Source organism: Oxyura jamaicensis, chromosome 7 (genome assembly GCF_011077185.1).
Source record: "Oxyura jamaicensis isolate SHBP4307 breed ruddy duck chromosome 7, BPBGC_Ojam_1.0, whole genome shotgun sequence".
Taxonomy (NCBI): Eukaryota; Metazoa; Chordata; class Aves; order Anseriformes; family Anatidae; genus Oxyura; species Oxyura jamaicensis.
In genome coordinates this window covers 33914207-33940279 of record NC_048899.1, presented here as the reverse complement: position 1 = coordinate 33940279, position 26073 = coordinate 33914207, and the positions used below count along the sequence as shown (strand labels likewise).

At 40.5% G+C, this 26073-nt stretch overlaps 1 long non-coding RNA gene across 1 annotated transcript; it reads right to left on the bottom strand.

Annotated features, from left to right (window-relative positions):
• Nucleotides 1-2059: 2059 nt before the first annotated feature.
• On the bottom strand, nucleotides 2060-16660 carry LOC118169749. The gene is made up of 4 exons (XR_004752259.1): nucleotides 16377-16660; nucleotides 14957-14995; nucleotides 12351-12462; nucleotides 2060-2797 (listed from the first exon to the last, which is right to left on the bottom strand). It is a non-coding gene; the product is annotated as an uncharacterized LOC118169749 (long non-coding RNA).
• Between the last annotated feature and the right edge of the window lie 9413 nt (nucleotides 16661-26073).

Here is a 26073-nt window from a genome sequence, read left to right as displayed (position 1 = left end):
GCTACCAAAATCTTCTCTCCCTTACAGGCAGACAGCAGACATGTATATCAAGACATGCCATACCATGTAGTAGCCACAATAACTGTTTTTTTTTTTTTTCTTTCCAATCATTGACATAGAAATATGCTTACTGGAGCTTAAATTCCCAATAGGAACTTTCTGTTAACTATTCTAAATTTATTTCTCAAATGTTTGCTGTTGCAGCATTTCAACTTGATCAGTCTATTCCTTCAGTAAATCAGACTCACTAACGTAAAACTCAAATATTAGATTAAGGTCACATATCTCAAAACTTTCCAGATCAAAGCTGAATTCCAAAATTTGGTCACAGAAGACCTGCTATCTTACTAGTGCAAACTAAAACCCATCTCCAAAACAAAACATCAACATTTTCGTCTGCAGAAGTCCTATCATTATCATCAAGTGTTGTGACTTTGGACTTGAGGCATGTTCCTTTGAATAATTCATATTCGATTTTATCATGAAGATTGCTTTTTTTTCCTGTAAAGGTCAGAATATGTTTTAAAACCTCTTTGCAATGAAAAAGATCAGTATTTCAACCACTCTATGTAAAAGTTGCATGTAAGAATTGATAAAATAATACGGCTGTTAAACTCCAAATAGAATTCAGACAGGCAGAATGTAACCCTACCAGATGGAACTTGAATACATTTGAGTTGACAACTGTCTTGCAAAAATAATTTTTAAGAAGTATCCTGTCCTCTTAGTTCAACACGGTTAACTTGCACAATGGTCATGTACCTTGCAAATCTCCACCAATTAAAATCTACTTTAAATCATAGCAGTTTGGAGCCACTCAATTATCATTGTACCTCCTCATTACTAAAATGTGCTATCTGTATCTTAATTTATTATTCACATACATATTCTGAAATCGTGTTCATTCCCTTTGGAAATCAGTGCCTTCACTGAGATAAACTCAACCATGATAGATAACAGCTCTGTTAGCACTTAGTAATCCAGATCAGATTATTAGATTAGGACTGAACGTGCATTAGTATAATTAGACAGAAATCTATTCCAAATAGAGTGTAAACAAGACCTACTTTAGAAAATAAATGTATGCAACTCATCCTTGAGTACATCATTCTGTAGAAAACAGAGATGTTCTTCTGAGGAAGCCTGGAGGAGAATGTGATTTGCGGAATGGGCAGAGGTCCAGAAAGCATTACATTTCACTTGTTCTTTTTTCATAATGAGATCATCCCTAAAAGCCAGCATTCATGCATATACTAATTATAAATAAAAACAAACCATCTGAATTTTTGTTTTTGTGCTGCTAAAAGACGCTAGTCTGCTTTGGACACAACACACATACACTGGTCCAATTTCTCTGTTTTCCTGTAGTATCTCAAACTTATGCAACAAAGAAGCATGAATCTTTCTTTCCTTAAGCTTTTCCCCCATAACTGTTTCCAAGCCTTTATGCTTCAGGATCTTTCTGTTCCATTCTATAGTGTCTTCTGCCCCAAAGGGACACTTCAACTCTTTATCCTTACTAATAGGTCTCAGAGGATTCAGCAGAATAATTCTTTGTCTCCAGAAAGAACTCAATAATTTCAAAATGTAATGACTAAAAATATGCCTTTATCCACTGACAACATTCTCACTCTCTTACACCTAAATGTAAAATTCAGCTCAATCCTTTTTAACTTGTTGTACAAAGATTTCAGAGTTGTAGTGGCTTTGGGTGAGATGTAACATAGGGAATGCTTCCAGCTCTGGAACCCACCACTTCAACACTGGGGTTAAAGCTTCTCTCTTCCTATGTCTTGGTTTCTCTGGGAGGACATGAGGTGCACATACTGCAGGAGACTCGTGGCACTCCAGCCTTCAAGGTAAATAAGCAAGAGAGCAAGCCTGTGAAAACTGCTGCAGCATACATCTGTGGTCTACCCTGTGGTTGAAGCATACCCTCAGACCACATAAATTAGATAAAACATCAATTATTTCTCAAATTAATCTTGAATTTATGATAGACGAAGACTGAAGATAGCAAGAGAAATGAAAGCTTTACTCTGAATTTCTACCATGTGTCACTTCTCCCAGTTAAACGTTAGGGAGCTGGTCTTGACAGTCTTGACTGGTCTCTAAGCAGCTTACCTTAAGTTTGGCCAAAGAGATCAGAATTGCCTTCGTGAGCCAGAAAAAAATAAAAGCTGCAGAACTGGACAGCAGAATTCAGACTGCAACATTTTTCCATCCTCTTATGCTGTCTGTCACCGTGCTTAGCTAGGTTATAGATCTGAAGGAAAGTAGAAAATCTTAGGTGTCTTAGACTTTGATCAGAAAAATATGTTTGAACACCTAATGAGTGTTTATTCAAACAGGAGCCAATGGCATGCCCACCTTGCATTCAAGGCACACAATCCTTTCATCTGGTTGTCTTGTAAACCATTGTTGGCTTCTCCAGTGGCAAGAAGCTCAGTTCAGACTGCAAAATCCACTAAAGAAGCAAGATAAACCAGCCTGCATGGAGCTATGTTTTCTCTTGAACCCAACAAGACAGCCTTGCCAGGAGCTCAGGGCTGCCTTTCCTGGTGAGCTCCCATAGTTCAGACTCATTCATATGTTCTGGAAGTGGTTCTGAAAGCAAGAGGCTTACAGACCTGATGTGACTTCAGTACAAACCTCTTCTTATAGGTTCTTGGAATCCGTGATAGCCAACCAGACTCCTTCTCTAATTTTAATCCATTTTATAAAACTCTTTCTGCTTTTCAGCTTCATTCGGATGGATCAAAGTCTTCTACTGTTCTTCTTGCAGTTGTGCTGGGATCTTAGGAGGAAATTGAAACCAGACTTGAAAAAAATATTTCAACTGCCAATTAAACATTGTGAAAAGATAGATTAATCTCAACGGACCTCAAAGTTGACAAAGTCATTGTTTAATGTGTTTAGATATAAAGCTAAAAGAAATTTGATAACAGCAATAAGGCAGTTCCAAGAATATTGTTACCATGAAATAATTACATCCCAACAGGATTAGAGGTAATCAGCCAAACTGTGTCTCAGTACACCTCAGGGGGTGATTATCTTACCATAACAACACCACCCATTGTGTTTCATTGCTTAAATGTATTCTGATAAAATAACATAGCTTTAAAGTTTCTGTAGCTGTTTGTCAGCAGCAGAGCAAGAAAATTATAGTCATAGTATATTTTCTTTTCCTAGTAACTTCATATTTAAAAAAAAATTAAATCCCACTGGAAATTTTAAAACATATTCAATACAAAAATACATTCAGCATTTAGATTGCAACATAAATAATCAAAATTAGAACACTGAAATTTACCTTGGCAGGCTGTACTTTTTTCATGCTTCTATGACTTCAATTTGTGTCACCATTTTAATATTATTTAAATACGGAGCTTTACTTAATGCGTTCATGAATTGCTAGAATGAATGAAAATAAAGAAGTGTTTCATAGAAGATTATGAGCCATACAGAATATTATTTATTTACTTAAGTGACCAAAAATAAAGTAATAAATCTTAGTCTCTCAAGTAAATGAAACTATTATGCCTGATTGAATGTATTTATTTATACTAATAAAAATAATATCTCCTCAGGTATTACTTTCCTATTATTTGTTATGTGCTATCACTGTGCCAGGTAAACATAAAATCAAATAAAATATATGACATAAACAAGAGCTCCACTGTGTTACTCTACTACACAGCAGAGAGGCACCACGTAGATTCTGCTGTGTTTTCTTAGATCTGTGCGTGCAACCGGCAGCATATGTCAGCTTTGACAGTGGAACATTACACGTGCCTTGCTGGGCTGTCAAACCCAGTATCCCACATGTAGTAATCATAGGTAGGTGATACTGTCTGTCACTTAGTTATCACTACAGATAGTATTTATCACTACGGACAGTTTACTTGTTCTGCAGGTATTCAGATGATTCCTGTGATCACACCAAGCTGTCCCACTTCCTTTGTTACTCGATGTATTTCACAGCAGTTATACAGGCTCCAGTTTATTAAATGAAGCAATTCATTTTTATTTCAAAGGTAATCAACAAACCTTGCTTAATTATTTACTATAATAATTGCTTTAAAGTATCAGTGTCCGATGGAGTCCAGAAGGATTGGCAGAGACTCAATCACCTTGTGAAGGACAGAAAGGATTCCATTTCCTAGCTGAGCTACAACAGCCTACAATGCAATTTAGGGGATTCAAACATTGCGGAGCAGTCTCTTAGGGAGGGAAACCTCTTCCCTGTTGAGTGAGCCCCTACTTAAGACATGCCTTCACAGAAAGCTCGGCCCAGGAACACAGCACTGTGATACCAGCCGGTTCCCTGTAGCACAAAACTTGCATTGGTGAATTCTCTTCGCTTGTAATAAACAAAGAGAACATAACATCGGCACCTGAGTTGCGAGGCTAAGCTTAGGACAACTTATACTGAACATGTGAGAAGCCTCGGAATTGTAGAGGCATGAAGAGTACAAACAATAAATTACGAATGAAGAGAGATTTACTGAGAGCAGCTACAACTCAGAGAAAGATCATGTTTTGGGCTTCCCAACCTTTCAGAAGACTGGCTTTCTGGCTTATTACTGAGAACTTTGAAGACTATTACAAGTAGTTGATTCAGCTATTCTAGAAACAAATTATGCAGACTATAAAGGAACTTCGACCTAATATATTACCATCTTTTGAATAACTAATTTGCTTTGAATTAAAAGTCAAAGGGAAATTAAAATGGTTATCTTTATGACTGCTTTCAGGAATTTTGAACCCATAACTGAAAAAAAAAAAAAAGTTGCATTTTTATAGCACATTACTCAAGAACTTCAAAAAACAGCTAGCGTCTGGGATTCCCATTTTGCAGATAAGAAAACCAAGGCAGGCACAGACACAAAAAAGAACAAGTCCACCCAGAATACTTTCTACTTTTTGCAAACAAACTTCTTCCATTAATGCTTCAGCAGACTATGTTCCATTAGTAATTATTGCATTGACATTTTTACATTAATTTCCACTAGGACTTGTCCTTCATGTCCACTATCATTTCACTGTTCAGAAAGACAAAATAAGACAAAATAACCAAACCATCTTTCTCCCACCTGACACTACCTTCTTTCACAGGACTCCTCTGAATTCATCTATTTTCTGTTCATACTGAGAACATCTAAATGAAGGTGCTAAAGCTGCATGTTTGAAGAGAATCAAAACTGAAATCAAAGAACAAAATGCCGTACTGCATAGGCATTTTTTGATTTGTCCTATGCCAATTGCAGACAAAGAAATAAAACCTCCTGCACTATCAGTAGGGCTTTGTTTCAAGTCCATATCACATGGACATAAATCTACTGTCAGAACTGTTCCAGAAATTTTTATACAGTCAGCCAAAATCAATGATTATCTTAGACGTTTCCAAAGGATTTTTTCTTCAATTCTGAAAACTCTCTGCTTTGAGGGACAATCATTGCTAGCTTCACAGTGTAACTGGCATATATGCATGAAACGAAGGAAACATTTTCTATACTTTTTTTTTCCCTATTACCTGTAATGGCAACAACTCCTGAAATCAACAGTTATTTTGGGCATTGTATGCTTTTCATCAAATTGCAGTCAGTAGAAATACTTTCCCTAGCGATCTTCAAAACTCTGATATGTGTGTCATAAAAATCTATTCAGAATTCAATATCTACATTAGTACTGGTGCCATTTGGGAATACATCATTCCGACAAGGACTCAAAACACTTATGTAAAAGATGACTAGATGAGAATGATTTCCTTTCTAGTTAGGCACAACAGGACAGATCTTAGTCTGCTTCATATCTCCTGGCAAGAGGCAGAATGTGAGAAAAAAAATAAGCCCAAAACCAACCAAAAAGCTCTGCTGTTGTAGGCAACTGCAATGTATACATACCCACCCTCACAAACTGATAAGTGTTCCTACTGCTGCTGGAAGGCTTGTTGCCTTCCAACTAAAGGTTTCTTTCTCACGTTTCCTGACAAATTTGCTGTTTACATTTTAATGTCACCATTTTACCCTTTATTCTGTAAGGTAGGCTGTTCTTTAACTTATATGGCTCACAGAGTTTGGGGGACAAAGCCCTCCAGGTGTAATCACAGCCCCTCTTTGCCCTTACTGCTCTATGTACTAGACCAATCTCTACCCTCTTCTAATGGACTCTCCATTTCCCCTCTGCTGCTATTCCAGTCTAAATCTATTTTAAGCAGAAGCAATTGGAGTGACACAGGTTTCACAGTGTTTCAGACATTCTCACCAGCCCATTACATCCTTGTATTAAGACGTTCCTTCCCCAGCGAGAAATGTCTTACAATACACCTCCTCCGACTGCCGATGCCTTTTTTGTGGCTAGAGCACACCAGTGATGCATACTCATCTTGGACAGGACTCATCCATCTACATTTTAGATATTCAATCTCAAGAGTTGTCCAGGCTTCCAGGTAGAAAGAAAGGCAGCTCCAGGCAGCAATCTATCTCATCTTAAAATAGATGTTCAAGCTTGATGCAATGAATTGCATCGTGGAGGTACTCCCATGACTTCACTGACTTTAGAAGCTCATCTACCACCCATGACGTTAGTCTTTCTTTGTAATAGATGTTTTCTAACAAAAGAATTCCAACATTATTAGTTTCTAAGACCACAACACCATCCCGCTAAATTTACCTCACCTCTACTATTCTTCTTACTCTGTATTCAGCAAACCAGTTTGATCCTACTTTGTTTTAACAGTATTTCTCACCTTTGGGTCTCCCTATCAACTACAGTAATTTTAAAACGGCCCTTGACAGACAGAAAGAACTTGGACAAGGAAGGATTCTTACAAGCCTGCTGGCACAGTATTTCACTTTGCAGAACCAGGCTCAAGCCTCTCTTCTTTCCGTGTCAGAGGGGCAGTTCCTCTGTTACTCATCTCTTCCAGCTCATCTGCCTGCACATCCTACCTTCCAATCTCCCTCATACTGTCTGCTTTCCCCTACATATTCTTTTCCTCAAACCCTTGCTATGTATTGGTTCCTCCGTCTCAGTAGAAACGTGTTAGAGTTTCATTTTTACTTCATAGTTTCTTGTTTGTTTTTGTCCTAAGCTCCTTAAACCTGTCTGTAATGACCCAGGGTTTTGATTTTTCAGGTCTCAAACTAGTTCTGCTTCAATCCAGCTTTCAGCTAGCATTAACTCGGAGTCAGTGTAGTTGCTAAAACTTCAATCCATTTCCATTCTTCTATTGCTCAAATTGTGAATGAGTGACCCCCCTCAAGCAATCAGCCTTTCACTTGATTTTTTGTCTTCCTTTGATTTCCCTTTGACCCTGTCACCTCCTGATTTTCCTTCCTTCTCCTTCACTTTTTAAATGAGCCTTTTTATCCTTCTTCCAGCTTCCTATGTGGTTCCACAAAGTTGCATTTATCATCACCATTTGTGCTCCTAGTTCACTATCTATTTGGAAATCCCATCCAAAAATATAAACTAGGTAACAACCTTCAGGCTACTGTTTCACAGAACTACCTCTCTGCTTAGACAGATTAACCTAAGCATTCCCATTCCCTCTCTGGCATCCTCTATATGCCAAGCAGTCAGCCAAAGTCCAAAACACTTTCAAATCAGTCCCACTGGGTCCTGACCATCAATACAGGTACATCCTCACATGCTCGTCACATGTGCATCATCTTTCACTCAAAGCCTGCTCTGGCTTCTCACATCCTGGCTGATTCCAGGAGGTCTCTTCTCTATGTGAAAGCTTTCTTGTGCATCCACACAATCGGGCTTTCATCTTGGGTCCCAACTGCTGAATAAAATAAGATGATGGACCAGTATAACTCTTCACATTACCATTGTCAGAAGACAAGAAGCATCAGCGTCAGACTGTGCTCTTCATGGAAGAGAGACACGCAGTTCTTTAAGGTATACATTTTGTTTGTATATAATACAGCTTGTCAGATCAACGGATGCCCCAGATGCCCTGACGCTTTCTCTGCTGAGATATTTGAAAGCTGCATCTTGCTACCTGAACTTTATTTGCTAGTGTTTTATCTCTTGCTAGATACTTCTTCATATGATGTGAAAAAATGAAGTTCTAAGAGTGAAAACACACATATTCCCCAAGCTCAAAAGCTTCCCAAAAGATTTGACAACTGTAAACAGCAATAGTAGTGCCTTTTTTAACTCCTCATTTCATCCAGCATGAGTCTCTTTCCAGTGCTCACTTCCTACACTTTGCCTCTCAAAATAACAAAACTTTGAAGGAAAGAAGCACTTAGAACCGCTGTTAACACTTCTTCGGTATTCTAATGAACTTAATAAGCTCCCATGATGCTTCGTACAATGTAGAGAAACCTTCAGAAATATGAAAGTGACTCTGTTTATTCCAGCAGGAAGGAGCATTCCAGACGACAGGCAAGATCCATTAACATTAGACGTGTTCTACTAATGCTCGAAAAGAACTCTCAAGAGGAAAGAATTATTCACTTTGATGCTTTTTAATATTTTTAAATGTGACTCAGTTAGAAGATTCTACCTGTACATTCGGTTTTTTGTTTCACCTGAAATGTTACTTGATTTATATTGAAACCATATTTTCTCACCCAATTCTAATTTCATTTATACCACACTTCCAGTTTCCCTATCATTTATGGGAAGTTGCAGTTTGATATTGCTGCTCTGACACCCAAACCAGTTCCACAAGCTAACAGAGTCTCCTGGCTCTGCCAAGAGATTTGAGATAGAGTTCTTATGAGTGTTTTTCCTATGAAGGATGTGCCCCAGAAAAAAAATGAAGAAAGAAACTATAATGACTAAAATCAAGTTGTATAAATTATGAAAGTAGAAGATATGAGGATATTTACGCATCTAAGTGCATTCAGTCAACTGATGGACTGATTTAAATTTTCAAAAAATCTCCTCAATTATTACTCACGTCACATGTACAAATTCATTTGATGTTCATTAAATACCCACTGCATGTATACATGTATGATCGTCATTCCAGATAACTATCCAGAGTACTCACAGCCTTACAAAGGTAAGGTTTTAGCTGCAGATGGGGCTTGGGAAGGCTCAGTACATGCCCGCTCCCTGTCCTGCCAGCAGCTTACAGGTTCACTTAATCAGTAAATCACCTTCCTCTGGTATTCCCCATTCTCCAGGAAGGAGATGTGTTACCACCCTCTCCGTAAGGTGTTTTGAAATCTAACTATTATGCGAGTGAATTATTCACATATCAATCTTATTAACTGAACGTCTGACTGGTAAGGCTAACTGAATTTGCATAAATACCTGTTTATTGAATGTAACTGAAGCACAATCAAACACTTATTTCAGTTACACTTTTAAGTATCTTTCTGAAAGGTAAATTATTTTAAGGCTGATTTTTTCCAGGTGAATAAGTAGATCCTGTTGCTAGTAGGAATTACTGTAAATTGTCTGATTCCCCCAAAATACGCAGAAATTATAAGAGAAATTAAAAAGATTAAATGAACACATTAGCAGTAACAAGAGACTTCAATTTACAAACTAATTGGGATAGAGGAAAAAATAGATTAAAAGGAAGAATTTGTAGACTGATTTCTTACTAACAGGGAATCCTAAATGAAGCTATAGCATGGAAAGGCTAAAAAAAAAGAGCACCAATAATTTGATCACAAGCACTTAAATACCACAAGGTAATCCACAGACCCCGACTGTATTAGTTCTGAGTCAAGGGCCTGACCACACGGACTGATTTCCAGATTGTTGTAATTTTGCTCATGCTTAGGAGTCGTAACGTGGGAATCGGTGTGCTTTACTGGTTCAAGACTCACCAAGTCCTCTAGAAACCAGCGCAGACTTCCCTGCTCTCCTGTAACAGGAACAGCTGGGCAGGCCATCAGCAGGACTGTCACTGTTCTTGTCCACGCCAGCAGTGAAATGCAAGGAACCACCACCACTCCACACCCACCATACACTCCTCTGCAATTTTTATGTTACGGCAATGCCAGCACCTCCTTTTCAAGCACCTCTATGCAAACACATGCACACACACACAATAAATAAATCACAGATTTAATAGATCTTTGGGCACAATTAAGAAGCTGAGCTAGCTTCAGTGTCCCACGTCTTGCATACTACACCTACAGGAATATATCATCTGCTGTATAATCACACCAGCTGGATCTTACCCTGGATTTCCACAAGGAAGGACTGATGACTTCCACTACGACCTTGTGTATCTGAAATTAATAACAATAAACTGGAGAAATGAATGTAATTACTTTGTTAATAGTCTATCTGGCGATGAATTTACTGATAGTTCAATTATAAAGCTGATTCCTTGTATTAGGACTAAAATAGTGCTGTTATCCATTTACAAAGCATTCATTACAACCTTCAGCCCAATGTTCTGTAACAGAGGATTACAAACTGAAGCCTTAAAATTATGTCAGGCAGATTTTTCATAAATGTGGAAAAGCTTAGGATTAAAAAAAAGGGGGGGGGGGGGGAAGGGGGGAGAAAAGAAAGGTGGAAATAGAAAAGAAGACAGACTGGAGGACCAGGGGCATCAACTCAGTAAAAGTCTTATTTGCATTGTGCATCAAAAAGGAAATGCTAGACCAGATCCACTTCAGCCACCTCACAAATATCACATGATCATGGAAAAAAAGGTTGTGAAGTGGAAGTTTATTTTTAAAACACATATCCAGATATTCTTCTTTTCCCTAACTAAGTCCACCCCTTCAAATATTTCTTCTATAATTAGCTAAAACTTCAGTCCTTTCTAATTCTAGAATTTGACAATCTTTTTTCTGTGCTTGAATTTCATAATCGTCTAAAACTCTTTTAAGGAGGAGGGTGCAGGTCATCATTAAATCACAGCTGGTTTTATATTTCGATCTACTTCTACCACACTCAGTTGATGGAAAAACATTTTCACGGTATATTTTCTTTCCTTTTTTTTTTTTTAATTTTACTATTTTTTCCCTAAACAAACTGAGCAATAATAGGAAAAAAAAAAAAAAAAAGGAAAGAAAAAAGAGAAAGACTCCACAAAATTTTGACTTCGGAAGAATGCCTGAAGCACAAAAGAACCACACTTGAGAACTCACATGAAGGATGAGTATGCATTTAGTTGGCTGAAACTGCAGCTAGGGAGATAAGGCTTCAGCTCTAGTTTCCTTTCTGACCTTGGGCAAGTCATTCACTTGTCTGAATGCTTCAGCTCTTCTCATTCACAAAATGAGGATGATAATATTCCATTAAATAGAGCCCCTTCTATATCTGACTTTTTAATCTCAACGAATTTGCAACCTAAAATAACTAACTCTTGGATTATGCAGGCTCACCCTCAGCCTTGGTCTGTAAGTTGTTTCTTCACACAGTAACAGCTCCTACAGCTGAAGGAACAAAAGTTTTGTCATGCCTCAAAATACTGCAATGGAAGAAGGGCTCAGTAACACAAAATCATCTTCCAGGTACCTATGAAAATACGCACCTCGCACATGCAGGCACACACACAATACACATACAGATGTAATGCGGTCTGCCCAGAAATTTGAGCAAAATGGGTAAGGAATTTTAACCATCATTAAATAACTATCAGAGTACTTTGAGGGAGGTGAAAAAAGTCAAGTGTAAGTCAATGAGCAACAACAGCTAATGTAGAACCTCAAGAGAGAAAATTCTACATATACATTTAAAACTCTTTGCCACCAGGGAATATATGCTGAAAGCACAAATCCTAGCACAATTTCGCTATGATTATACAGACTGATTTCTAAATATGAAAGAGAATTGTCAAGATACGCCTCACACTTTTCATTTTTAAAGGAATTTTAGTAGAAAAAATCTTATTTTTTCATATTAACAAACCTGAACTGCCACTTTTATATACAGTGGATTTATAGAAGTAGCAATGGCATAACACAGGAAACACAAGTTATTCAATGGACTGAGTATCCTTGTGATTTAGTAGAGAAATAAAGCTGATATTCTTTAAGAAGAAATAAAAAAGAAAACTCTTTGAGGCATTAAAAGAAGTTCTAAAGCAAGTACAGAAGGAAAATGCTACAAAGGATGTGACCTCTCATGACATATATAACAAATGACCAAGCATCTTGGACTAAGAAAGACCAAGGCAGTAAGGGATTTAAGACAGAACATCATTTTTTTCCAGCAAGGCTACACAAATGTATGATAAAAGCACCAAACAGCCTGCAATCTGAACAAGCAGTAAACATTATGAATTTTTTAAAGTGTATTTGAAGGATGAAAATCTTGCATGAGAAAGGAGAGAAGCGAGTGGCTAATTAGGACCAGCATGCAAGGCAGGCTGCCCGGGCTGCTTCTTCAGCATCGCCGCAGACACCCACCTGTAGCACGCAGAGCAGGCGGGCTGGCATCATCACGCCAAAGCGTTCTTGGTGCTGGCAGCACAGAGTGCATTTCTATCAGGCTTCGGTAGCTACGCGCTGCAGCCTTCCACTACAAATCAGCCAAAAAACACCCTTCAGTTATGCTGTACACATAGCAGTGCTCCCCCTAATCTCAGCAATGCATGCCGGAGCTTTCCAGGAGTTACTGAAGTTTAATTTTCTGTTTGTCGCCAAACAGCCATCATCTATTTTCAATTCTTTTCCCCCCTGTGCATTTTTCTATGAACTAATTATTTCAGACCTAGCGAAGGTGGATTAAAAATGCCACTACGTGTAAGATTGCAGAAATATTTTCAATGCAGTGGGAAATTTCCCCTTCACACATACTTTTCTAAAAACCCTCTAAAATAATCTAAACTTGCCATTCTTTGCTCTAAAAGGAAAATGTTTGCTATTCACAAATTTGAGGATGAAAAGAAAAAAAAAAATCTATTGCTGAGATTTTTTTTATAAGGGAAAAAATCAACTATATAACGTCACACTACTCAGTTGGTGTGAACATCCTAAATATCCTTCTAATATTTACGTAAGTTCATTACTTTAATGTCACAAGTATCTGAATTTTGGAGACCGAGTACTTGGGCTTCTGTATTTGAAACTATCATCAAAGAATTCAATTAGGAAAAAAAAATGACTGAAATTGTCGCTTCTGGCAGCCACTCAGGATTTAGTTCCCTGTATTCACCAGACCACAAATGACTATCTAAAATTGCTTAAGTTTGCTCATAACAGGAGAAAAAATAATAATAATAATAATAATCTTTATTTTCCAGTTCCATTAAGCAATCTCAATTTTGCAGGATGTAACAGTGAAGTTTGCATATTAAGTTCCTAGAAGCTCAATTTTATTTTAGAAGGTGTTGGGTGGAAGAAGAGGAAAGTGGCTTTCCTTTGGAAAAGAAATAACCAAATGACAGTGCCACGTACAAATGGACGCTACAAAATGTAATTTTTCCATGGCTTGACTACAGGAAGAAGGGAGGTCAAAGATGCTATTAAAGAAAAAGAGGATCTATCTTAGGCCATTTAAATAATAATGCATGATTGCTTCGTGCGGCACACTTTCTACTGCCTCATTCAAAAGGGTTTGAAGTAATGAGATTTTCATAGTTATCTTTTGAAGCATATTCAGCAACCTAATGGCTGAATCCAAACCTGAGCGAAGGTCCTGCAAGGAGCTCTCTACCCTCCCGAAATGAAAGAGCTGTGAAATCAAAGACGGTGCAGAATTAGCCCTATCCACCACATTCCCAACCAAAAGGGAAGAAACATCAGAAGAGTGACGTGGGGAGACTGTAAAATAAATAAAATTAACATTAATTTATATTATACTCTGGAGGTGTAGGTGGGCAATGAAAGCAAATCACCTTAAGTACTACATCAAAGAAAACAGATTTTGGATGGCTGGGAAACAGGCATTCAGGATCAGAGCAAAAAGAAAAGGAAAAGGTCACACGTGAATATATGGATGCTTAATAACCATTTGGAGAAGCTCAGGTTGAAAGCAGTGCCTTGGTTAGCCCAAGGCTATAAAAACTCAGCAGCAGACCTCTGAGCACAGTGTGGGAAGCCCAGCCCTCCAGGGAAAGGGAGTTTAGCCCAAAGATACCTTGGTGTCTACAAGCATAGAGGTACCCGGGGACAGCTCTGAGGACCCAAAGGGAGCAGACTGTGCACCCGGGAAACCAGAAAATAAAATAAAACCAGAAAATAAAGAAGCCACCTCGATCACCAGCAGATCAAGCACCCCAGTAAAAACTCCCGGCAGGATTCAGCATGCCAAGAAGCTGAGAAGCTTTAACTGGAGCTGAATTCCAGAGGAAATAGATCTCTCAGAGGCTTACAGGACAGATAGCTGAAAGTCTTCTATTTGCAGAAAGAAAAGGTAGGAAGAAATCTGGTGCATCTGCAGTTTTTGTATGTTGATGGAGTATTCAACTATGGCTTCATCTTACCTAGAGTAAGGTTTTAACATTGGCTTCATAATTATTGATGCCTGTAGTTAAGTATAGCTGGCATTTTCTATTTAAGGTCCCATTTTTCCTTGCAGACAAATCTGTCTCAGTGTAACCACTTACATTTCCCAAATGGGATATTGAATTTTCTATGTTTGTTGATTTTTTTATTATTTTTTAAAAGTCTCAAGTAAAGCGGTTGAGCCATTTTTTTGGCAAGAAGTCCGATGAAAATATGTTTTGTGTGTGCTAACATTTGCCAAGCAGTCTTATCTAGCACTTTCACGTAACACGCTACAGCAGACACACGACTCAGCAAAACCGGCCAGTAGCCATTTCCAGCTGGATTTAAAACATTAGCACTCACTTTTATTCTAAGCCCCAGTTCATATTCACACAGGGACCAACACTACCTCACCTTGCAGGGGTACCGTGCTAATTAATTCATGAACAATTGCAAATCAGCACTGAAAGCAACATGGGAAAAACTTGGATGCTATTTTTTTTTTTTCTTTGTTGATGCAATATTTCAGTAGCACTCCACAAATAACACAGGAGCACACTAAGAAACACTGGCCTGTTACTTACCCAGTAAGAACTCTGTACAATGAACAAAGCAAAGGTTATCTGGAAGGGGAAAAGGGTGATTTAAAGTTTCACAGGTGACTTTGATCCTGGGTTTTGTAAGTGCTTTTTATTTTGAGCACTTTTTTTTTAATATAGGTATATGTTCGGGCAAGGTCAGTTGTATATAAATTAGACTAATTTAACATTACTGGGTGGAACTCAGACTAGGACGTAGAAAATCCCCTACAACACAGATGAAATTTAAAGGCTTCCTGGCTGTAATTAAAGGTATGCTAAATTGATACAGAAGCAAATCTGTCTGGAGGGAACATAATGACTGCCCTTGTAGCGACTCGATCCAGGCAGAGAAGTGCTCACACCCATAATGTTAAAGTCACCTGCTCACATAGGCAAAAACCACATCAAAGGCAACCACAGGCCCTGAGCACATTTACTGTCTCCATTTGCCTGGTTATCACCAAACAGAGGTCTGAGAATCGTTACCAATCAGAAATAATCAGAAGTACTACCAGGCCCTCTAGAAGGAGAGTAAAGACATAACACGGAATGTATCCTTCAGGATGAAAAGTCTGTAGGAAACGGGTAAGCCTGCAGGACTTGACCGCAGCAGAGATTTTCTTGTGGAAGACCAGAGGCACTACTAAAAGCTCGTGATTCAGAGAGCAAATTCTTCAATACTAAGTATGATTTATTTTCTCACAAGGTACACAGCACTAAGACAAATGGGTTTAAGCAGCACAGACCGAGGTGTACCCTGCTACTGCTCGCAGGTGTAGTTTAACCCTGGTGCTGGGCGCTCCAGGCACCAGGTCAGGGCTCCTGGCCAGCCCTGTAGCCTGTGGCAGCTGCCCGATGCTCCCTGCAGCCCCCTTGCTACTGGTAAATACCCCCTCCTGGTCAAGGATTTGTGGGGTGCTCTCTGTTAGCCCCTTATGTTATGCTTCTTTCTGGCATTTCCCTACTCTCTGTTCCGCTCTCTCCCTGCTACATACTTGACTCCTCACGATGGGCTCTAAGGAGCCAGGCAGATGCTATAATCAGGCAGAATAATTCAGAATAATGCTGAGGGTCACAGTGTCCGAGGCTGGAAGCTCTCCATGCTCTTACCCATCTGCAGCTCTCCCTCCAGGGCACAGGATTCCTCTCAGAAGCCAGATCAAAATGTTTCTTTTCAGAGAAGACATCAATCTCATCTTTCCCCCATGGTGTTCACCTTACTATAACTTCCCCTGCCACACAAGGAGCCCCATCAAAGTGCCAATCTCTCCCCCACAGAAAAGTGTAATTGCATTGTAAAAGTTCAACACGAGTGAAAAAGGAAAGAAACAAGAACCCGAGGTACACCGCGGTGCCCAAAAACTAATGGTCATGAAATGGCGTGTCCAAAGATCACCAGTTCTTCAACAGCTTTGAGCAGCACCTCATCACCACTTTGATTCTCAGATTCAGCATTTAGTGATATTTTCCCCTATGTTGGCCAAGTCTTCCCTTACAAAGTAATTTTCACTCTCTCACCACCCAGGGGAGCGGAGTTAACATAGAGTAAATGAAATACCGTGGCTTCGCTCCGTCTTTCGCAAATGCTGGGGGTGTGAAAGTGCAGAGAACAAGCCGTAAACAGCGGAGAGCATAATAGCTGGGGGAAAGTGGGGAGGAGGCAGAGGCTGGGTGAGCCCTTCGCCGCCGATGGAACAGAACAGAGCCTTTACACGAAATTAATTTGCAGTGTTGAGATTATGTTACAGGAGCGATGATCAGAGGAAATATTGATAGCAATAAAATGAAATCCTGAAGAAACTGGCACTAAATCAGACGACAGCGCGTTGACACTATTTATGTTAATTTCTTCAGATTTCATCCCCAGTGGCATTATTGTTGGCACCTCGTGTAACCAAGCAAATATCTCACAAAGAGTCGGGGAGGGGAAGTAAATGATTGTAGCTGCCATTAGACTCCTATATATTGTAGTAAGCAAATGTACCTTGATCTAAGTTATGACCTTGATCTAATAACCCCAGTAGCTGTCTCAAAGGCTCATCAAGTACTCCATTTTTCAATGGCATTTCACAGAGAATGCTTAGAAAGTTACATTTCTCTTACCAGTTTTCAGTTATAACAGGCAAAAGACTACAACAGACCAGACTGGGAAAATAAAGCTGGGGAGAGCCCGAGAAAGTGAATGAAAAGCAATAAGCAAATTTCTTTCAACAATTAGGAAGGTTTTCCAAACTATTTAACAGGTCACAGAGGGCTGGGGACAGTTACTTAGGTCACCTCAGCGTTAGATAAGTGTCCCAATTTCATCACTGCAGAACCTGGCTCCACAAACGTACTCTCGTGCATGTAAATAACTTTAAATAAATTACAGCAAAGTCCTGTCGCCTTGTAATTCAGTCACTCTGACGGAACTTCTCACGGGAGCTCCTTCCACCGGGACCGAGGCTACACTGAATCATAAACTCATTTATCCAGAGCGACAAAGGCTGCATTTGGTCTCCCCCAAAGCCAAAATACCCACCAACTTCAAAGGGCTTTGAACCCTTCACTGTTTTCCCAAGAGCCCTTTGCCTTGGTTTAATGTAGCCATCACCCCCGCCTCCTTCAGGTGCAGCGGCCATTTGGTCAAATTAACTCTTGTCAGATTCAGGAGCTGGGGTTTGGGAGCTGGCTGTGTGGCTGCCTCTGTTACGTTCTCATTCTATACAGCTGCTACTCCTTTTTAATTTGAAAATGACTTTGTTATACTTAAATTGCTTTCAAAGGAAGTCTGTCCAGGCCAGCAGATGCACTAATGAGGATTCTTTATCTTTAAAATGTGTGAAGGGTAATTTCCTTGTTTCATTTAATTTTAGAAATACTTTAGTCCCTTATTTTTCAGTTCGTATTTAACACCAGAATGAAGGGACAGAAACACAAGATTCTTTGCTGTAATCTTTAATGGATTAGTGGTATTGATCAGAGAGCTTTGGGTGCTGAAGCAAGTTTGTCCCCTAATCTTATAGGCATGTTTATCTATTTACCAAGAAATCAGAGTATCAAGCTAGCAGCGGTACGAGGCCAAGGGCTAGCACTTCTGCTTCCATAGCTGGAAACACGCCTTAAGGAAAGGAAATAAATTATATATCATCATGCATGAGGGTGGGCATTGCTATTTCCTTCTACAACTCAGAAGTTCACTTAACTTCATCTAAGCAGAGCAGTTTTATCAGGGATAGAGAAATGCAAGACAACATTCTGTATTAAATTAGGCAGTAACCTGTGCAGCGCATGTTAATGGGAAGAAACACTGCATCACAGGGATTTCTTTCTGTTTTAATTAGATGCAATCAGTTTGACAAAAGGACACTGAGTGGTCTTGATTTTCATTTCAGAGAGATGTGATCATACTTACAATGTATTTGTCAGGCAATTTAAGAAAATTCCATATTAGATTATTAAATTAACTCTTTGCATATATCATATTGGTAAATTAAATCTAAAGTGACCTTGGAAGAAACAAAGTTTCAAATTTTAGAACGGATAAGTTTTTGAGGGGAAAATTCAAGTATACCGAGTTTCACAATGTGTTCACTACAGGCTCTACACAACATTTCAGCTCTTCTCACTTACTTTGGTCTATCTGTATCTGAAATCCAGAACATTTGGGCCCAGAGTATTATCCTCTAGCCATTTTCTTTCAAAGTACTTCCATCTCCCATCACCTCCTGTTTTGTCCCATTGCTCCCAAACCCTTTACAGAGAGAGTAGTCTGGGATTCTGACTTAATTTACAGTAAGAAAAAAAAATCCAGGCACTGGCTGCCAGCCTTCTGGCAGGGAGTGATCTCTCCAGGCTGTGGCAAAGGGGAACAGAAAGGCAAGGGGGACTGCAAGACCTGCTTGGGCATGGTGAGAGGTAGAAGAGGACTCGTCCCAGCACAGGTGGAGCTGAGGAGGCAGTGGGAGCTTGCCCAGAAGGTTGAGGAGGGGAAGAGGGCCAACGTGGCTCTCAGCTGCACAAAGGCAAAGGGCAATGAGGACCTTGGTGCCCAGCAAAGACGATCCATGATGAAAATTTTGAAGGGAAAACAGAAATTTTGTTTATGCCATGGGTCTTGAGAAGCTCCAGCACTTCTAGTCATGTGGCAGAGACAGTGCACTGTAAGAATTGTAATACTGTGAAAATGAGCACTGTAAAGTAAGCTGAATAGCCAAATGAGCCAGAAAGAATGCAAACCACCAGAGCGAAACACAGACTTCTTATAATCTGACAGGACAGACAGCTATCGAGCATGAAGTGTATTTTAGAAAGTGGCAAGCTGGATTCAGATATGATAATGTTTCCATTATCAAGACTTACATGTAATATTTGCTTCTGGAAATTAAAGTTCATTGCATTGTGCATAAGGTATTTGCACAGAATAACTTCTGATCTCTTTGCTTTTTCTTGCTGCCTGGTTCCTCGTTCCTACCACCAAACTCCCATCTCAATCTGTATGTGTCAGTCCTCTTCCTTTATCTGAATCTGATGCCACTACTTATTCACAGGTTATTTCAGCTAAACTGATCTTTGCTCAAGAGATGGCACTTCTGCTGTGGACTTGGGAGGCTGTAATGTTTTTTAGCACTGCTGTGGCTAAAACATGTCAGCTGGGACTGATCCTGTTCCCAGCTTCTTCAGCTTTTCTTCTGTGGGTATAACGGTTAGCCAAGCACACCTGGTTTGTCCTGTGTGAAAAATGGCAGGTATTTTAGAAGCTAAGGATGAAAACTGCAAAGGCCTGGCAGCACTGACTGGAGAGGTTTCCTGAAGCACTGCTCTGAACCATTCTCACGAGTAACTCTGTAAGCAGCACATTAACCCCGAACTTCAGGAACCATGTTCAGCTGTATCAAAAGCATCCCGCTGCAACAGACCTTCAGTTCCTCCAGGACATCCTGAACCCAGATGTACACTCTTCTCATTTGGGGTTAAGAAAAAAATGCACTTAGAGGACTGTAAACATCGTTCTACCTCTCTGTTTCATAGAGTAAAGCAACGAGGTTTCTGCAACTTAGGGTCAGTGCAGTCTTCCATGTAGCAACATCTTTATTTTCTCTGGTTTAGAAGAATTACCATAAAGACTGGTTTCTCCTGGTAGTTGCAACGGAACAGTTTAGAAAAAGTTCCTTGTGGCAGGAAATTCACCATTTTTTCCTCCACCTGCTCCAGGTTGGGCATATGCTCAAACACAGACAGATTCAAAAGACAAAGCAATGAGGTCTATAAAGGGCATTATCACTGGAAAGAGACACAGTGATTTATAATTGGCTCTCTGAGCCAATGCTTTATTGCAAGGAAAGGCCTAAAGCTATGAACGTTGTGCCAAGAATACCAAAAGACTGACATCCACTAGAAGCTAAGCATTTGTGTTTGATAGACTGGTAATCATTGCTTGTATTTTTCAACAGAACAATTGCAAAGATAATGGAAAAACTCTCATCATATGATTAGTTTTTCCTCTGCTTTTGGTGGTGGAGGTAACAGAAGAAGGGAGTAAGGACAAGGGGAGGCCAAAAGTTAGCGGTGTGTCACCCTCAGCCAGAACAAAACCTACCCACTTTATTCTGACCTGAAGCAACAATAAAATCCACACATTCAGCTAGATGTAAATGCTGTCAAGAGCAAAGATTGTTTGATCGGTGCTCGCACACACTAATCTCTGTGCTTTATCATTTTTTTCCCAGTGCTGAGGAGATTCAGGCCTGCTCACCTACAGAACCATCCCACTTCTTACTGCTTGTAAGAAATGTAAACCTTAAAAAAAAAAAGATGCTGCGGAAACTTTGGAAATGGAGCTGTTGTCAGCAGAGATTAAATTGTGTACCAACAGCACGACATTTATGCACTGCTACTTAAACTGTGACAAATGGTTGCAAACATGATAGTTTCAGGATCTTTAATCTAAATGAATGGTGCTTTTAGCCTACCTCTGACTGGAATTCAGTCTGGAAATAAAGAAGCATTTCCTACGCGGTTGTGTACAGAAGCAAGCCAGCAAGGACTAAAAGTTGCAGCTATCTGCAGCCCTGCCCTGCACTGCGTGGCTGCCGTCGTGTGGCTGTTCCCCTCTCAGTCCCGAGCAATGCCTGCAAAGGAAATTAAGTTTTTACCTACTTGTCAGCCTCACACAAAGTGTTTGCAAGGAGTTTTTTTTCTCCTCTCTCATTTTTCTTCGCATAACAACATGCATAATGTAAGCTCATTTAAGGCAGCAGAGATTACATTAAAATGCGATTTTTTAACATTACAAATATCTCAGATGGTGAGTTATTCAAAAATCATTTCAATCATTATCGGTTTAAATGCAATATTAACTACTGGAGGAAACTGATGGCATAGGTAGTTTATCCTCCTCCAAATTCACTCTTGCATCATCCTCAGTGTCTCTCAGCTGAAGGAATTAAATGCGCAATTCTTACAAACAAGTATTTGCAAAGTGATTTTTTAGTGTTTATGGTCTTGTAATACAATATTTATAAAAGAATCTAACTGCAGCCTTTCCAAGGTGTTCTTCAGCTGATAGCACAAGAGGAAAATTCACTCTGTAATGCCCCCCAGTCCTCCCCGGTCTCAATCAGTGGCTTCACTGTGTCGCCTGGGGATTTCCGAACTGGAAATAAAAATAATAAAAACAAAAATAAAAAATAAAAGCGATAAAATAAAAAATATTAAAAATATAAATAATAATATAAATAAAATAAAATAAATAAAATAAAATAAAAATAAATTAAATATATTCAAAAGAATATAGGAAAGAAGGAAAGGCAAAGGAAAAAAGGGAAGGGGAAAGGGAGGGGGAAGGGGAAACGGTACGAGGCTCTCCCCGCGGGCGCGGCCGGCCGGCCGTGAGCGGCAGCACCGCGGGCTGACGCCGCCACCTGGCGGCCCCGGGCCGGCAGCGCCGGGCGGGCGGCCGGTGGGGGGGACCGGGCCTTGCCCGCTCGGGGCCTACGCTCTGCTGTCGCTTCTTCAGCGGGTCCTGTGCACCGGGACCGGGACCTGTGGGGCTGCCTGAGGGCTGGGGGTCACGTCTAGAAGGCGCTGGGCCGCTCTGTGTGGGCGAAAGCCATCGTGATGGCTCAGAAGCAGACCCAGACAGAAGGAGGGTGAAGCAAACGCCTCTCTGAAGTAGTGTCAGGACCAAGCAGTTCAGGGGGGATAAGGTTCATTAGGCTTTTGCATGAATTTTCAGGGCAACAAGTGCATATGAGCATCCTGTTTGAGTGCATGTATCTGTCAGTCCGCGCCAACGTTTTAGTCCTTGAGGTGGTTTAACCAGGCCTGGCAGAGAGGTAGCAAGCTGAAAGGCCCCGTGTTCCTAGCACAGATCAGGAATGCAAACACTTTGACAGCGATGATCCTCTTGGCACCCCCAGCAAAAAGAAAGCTGCAGTATGAATCAGAGCTCAGGCCCAATGCAGGCACAAGACCATGGGACACCAAGCTTCAGGCTTTTTGTAGGGCTCCTCTTTACTTCAACGCGTTTCTCTCCATCTCCACATTTAGCAGTTGGTTTTCCTTCGCAAGGCATTTAAATTATTGTATCTCAGGTGGTAAAAAGCAGACGGGGTGGAATGTTGATTTGATTTAAAAACAGGGTCAGCAGTGGGATTTCATTGGAAAGGAACGCAGAGACAGGCCCGTGTTTTGGAGGAAACAGCAAGATCCCAGGCAAGTGGCTGCATACCCAGCACACTGGACTGGGTGCTCATACCCCACAAAGTAACCTCAAACAAGGGGTGCCCAAGAAGCTGGCATGAGTTCCTAAAATGCCCAAAGTGTCTGATGCCATCCAGTGAAGGGCTGTGAAATGAGGAAAGGCTGTGGGTTTTCCACCTTGCTCCCAGTTACTAATTGCACTCGTTACTCTTAGTGTATATATGAGACCATGGCGTGCTGCGCGAGGATGTATTTTGTTATGCAGGATAGAGAAGAAGAACTTAGGCTATACTGGCAAAAGCTTGACAGGGACTTTAGTGTCACAAAACTCAAAACTTACGGTGAGCTGAGATCTGTGTTGCTCTCTATCTAATTCACTAAAGCTGGAAGGGTTCAGAAGCAGAGCAGTTTTGCCCATGCCTGCTACAGATTCAGTTCTCTAACACAATCGCTGGATTTCAGTAACTCTTTTCTTCTGTTCGTATCCATTAAAGTCTTCTCTTTGGTGCCCACTGTTTTGCAAAATACACATGGATGAGCATCAGAGGATTTTGCTGCAACATATTTGGTAAGCTCTACAATGCTGAGATTAGAAAAGGACACTACACCAATGAAAAACAAAATCCTTATAAAGCCTTTGATGAAAGCATGAGGTTAGTGCATTTCCTTCAATATACTTTGATTTTTCAAATGCACTATTCCAATCACTTCTCAGAAATGATTTCAACATATTTGAAGTAATAACTTTCCACATATTATCAACTGATACATATGTAACAGCACATCATCTTATTAAAAACATTTCTAGGGTTTGCAGAAAGTAAAACTTGGATTCAAATAAGCATGGCTTCAGTTCCGCAGATCAAAAGCTACCCCGGCCAGTGACTCATAGTACCGGGCCATCTGGTGACTCGCACGAGTCTCAGACTGGTTTCTGAACAGCAACCTAACTCCTCCACACTTGCTTGGGATGTGGGTGGACTCAGCTATTTCCCCAAAATCTGGTATTTTAATGAATCTCTTACACCAAAATATTATATGAAGCTTCACTATGTTTTAGCATATGCAACCTTTTATTTGTAAGTGTATGTTTGCTCTCTCTCAGCACCCAACTCCCTTCTGTTGAGCAGGTCGTGCCTTTTAGCTCCATGCAGCTAACATATGCAGGAGAAACCTACTTTGTCATTTGTGGCCATTGGAAGCTGTGAATTTTGTCAGCACTACATCCGAGTGTCACAGCGATACCCAGAGGTGCAGCCCGGTCACCATCACACTAAGTACAGGCACTGCCTTCCAGGAGCTAATTCACAATGAATAATTTAGCTGACAAACTTAGTCTGCTTGAGAAATACCCAGGAGCAGATTTCAATTTCTTCAACCATAATCATTAGTCAAAATATGCTAGAGTAAAGATGGGGTGAAAGAGGTTGAGAGGAAGAAAGAAGAATCAAAAAATAACGGGGATCCTACCTGCATTTCTATATCGCATAGCATGACTTCATGCCCCTAATTGCTATTCCTCACATCCAGTGGATGAAATTAATTTGGGCAGAAGAGAGAGAAAAGGTTTTTCCAGACTCTGAAACTAGCTTAGATCAGAACTGAAAACCTGTATATATCTGAGCACCTTCCATTCCGAGCACAAATTTGTCTTCCTTAATTACATTTTTATATCAAACAGAGGAACCAGAGTGCCTGTAAGGAGAGATCCCTCTCAGCACCTGTTCCAGATGTGGCACACTCCAGAGAAAACCACACCATCCACACGTGCTCCTGCCCCGTGCTCACACAGGTGCTGGGTGCCCGCCTGCCCCTGCAGCATCCCAGCATGTGATGCAGATGTGAAGGCGTCCTGGAGCAGCCATGAGCTGGGAATAGCTCGCAGCAGACATCCAGCCAACCTTGTGGCAAGGCACACCCGTGTCCTGGCATGGGGATGCTCACACCTCCGCCCAGATGGAGCCTTTCACCCTCAGAGCTCTCCATCCATGGTGCCCCAGCTTTAATGCCACTGAAACAAGGGAAAATTATCCATGACATGAGATACTGATCACCAGCGGAGTGGGTCAGCCAACAGGAAGAAACAGAGTAGGACCAACAGATTCTGCAATACCTGCTGCTAACTGCTGCGCTTTCTGTGTTCATGGGACAAACACATGGGACATGTCAGACTCTTATCAAGTATAGACATACCTAAAGGAGACTCTTGCTGCTTCTGCGAAACACAAGCAGAGCTAATAAGATCTAATTCTGCGCTCATTCCATGTCCGTCAGAGTGACTCTACGCTGACTGCCAGCAGGCTGCTGCAGAATCACACCAATACACTTGCACAATTGCCCTGAGCATAAGGATACTTGATAGCAGATCTATCCTTTATATGGGAACTTCACTGCTGCAGGTTTATGGCCTTGAGGATGTATATGCCACTGTTTTTCAAGTCTGATCTGCAATCTGAATTTCTCTAGGAAAGCAAAAGGAACTAAATTGTATTTTACCGCTAACTAGTAAATGGAGTTTTGTTTCGGTCTTGCTTGGTTTTGTTCAAGTAAAATTAAAGCATTTTTTGTATAAAAATGAGCAAGTGGTACTTACAAGGTTGTATGAGTGAACTGGTTGCCTGACTTGCAATGATCGTACACAATTTTGAAGACTGTATACTGAAACATCCAGTGTCTGCCTTCCTCCTAGTCCTCCACAGAACAGTAATAGTTTGGATTTCATAAAAAGTCAGCCTACTTCCCTCCCTCCCATACAGCAAGTTTGGCAGCTAAATTACTGCCACAGGTGTGAGCATGAGCATATGTGTGCTCTGTGCCATATTAGCAAAATTTTTTGACAGGCTTCTTTATTTTTCTTAACGTGGGAGAGGGATGCTTGTTATATTTCCTATATACCTGCAGTTAACAGTGAATATCAGACACAGTAATCAGTCAGAACTAAAAACATATTTTACCAATTCAAAATCTACACGTTCCTTTCAGAAATACGATGTTTTGGGTAAATAATTGCTTGGGATTTTCTAGAAGGAAGCTTATCAACCCAAGCACCTCCCAGGCAAGCAGCAGTTCAGTCAGCTAAGGACACAACTCTGCATGGAGCTGCTTCAAAGACGGAAAAGATAACTAGAGAGATCTGCCTCGGAGGCAGGTCATCAGCAAGGGGATGTCTCCTAGACAGGTACTGGTTCTTGTCTGCCTGGAAAGTGAGTTACAAGCCTTTGTACAGCACCTTTCAGGCAAGCAACTTACTGAGGTCTGCCTAGAAGGCAGGTCAGCATGCAGATGTGCCTAACAGGCACAGCACTGTGCAAGCCTGCCTCCCCGTGCCTTCAAAGATCTCGAGACAAGTTAAGAATTTCATTTTAATGATTTCAGCAGAAAGCCATTATTTCCTGCAAGAAATCATTTCCAGTACGGTTGCTGGATATGGCAGGCTG